The sequence below is a fragment of the Penaeus monodon genome, chromosome 22 (assembly GCF_015228065.2).
Source record: "Penaeus monodon isolate SGIC_2016 chromosome 22, NSTDA_Pmon_1, whole genome shotgun sequence".
Taxonomy (NCBI): domain Eukaryota; kingdom Metazoa; phylum Arthropoda; class Malacostraca; order Decapoda; family Penaeidae; genus Penaeus; species Penaeus monodon.
This window is the reverse complement of record NC_051407.1, coordinates 19,852,368-19,852,607: the sequence shown is the minus strand read 5'-3', so window position 1 is coordinate 19,852,607 and position 240 is coordinate 19,852,368. Positions and strand designations below refer to the sequence as shown.

Sequence of the window (240 nt, the reverse complement as noted above, 5' to 3'; positions counted from 1 at the left end):
ATAATCGCACAGATAAGAACGACGCTTCCTTGACGTAAGCAAATACTTCCGGTGGGGTGAGGCTGAGACACGGAGGTCCTCGTCGGCCAGCTCCCTCACTCGCCGTCACTCAAGAACGAGCACAGGCCAGGAGAGAGAACGTTCAGCTGCTCTTCGTTATTAGTGTTCATAAGGTAGGGTTGCGAGGGGCAAGGGCGAGCGACAGGAAGTTGAGACTGAAAGGTATTTTTTAAATTGATT

At 51.2% G+C, this 240-nt stretch overlaps 1 protein-coding gene across 1 annotated transcript in view; it reads left to right on the top strand.

Moving 5' to 3' along the window:
- Positions 1-46: 46 nt before the first annotated feature.
- The window catches only part of LOC119586974 (SUN domain-containing protein 2-like), a gene marked incomplete at its 3' end in the record, with an annotated part of 101,773 nt that continues 101,579 nt past the window's right edge, over positions 47-240 (top strand). Inside the window, 1 exon segment of the mRNA XM_037935712.1 lies at positions 47-222.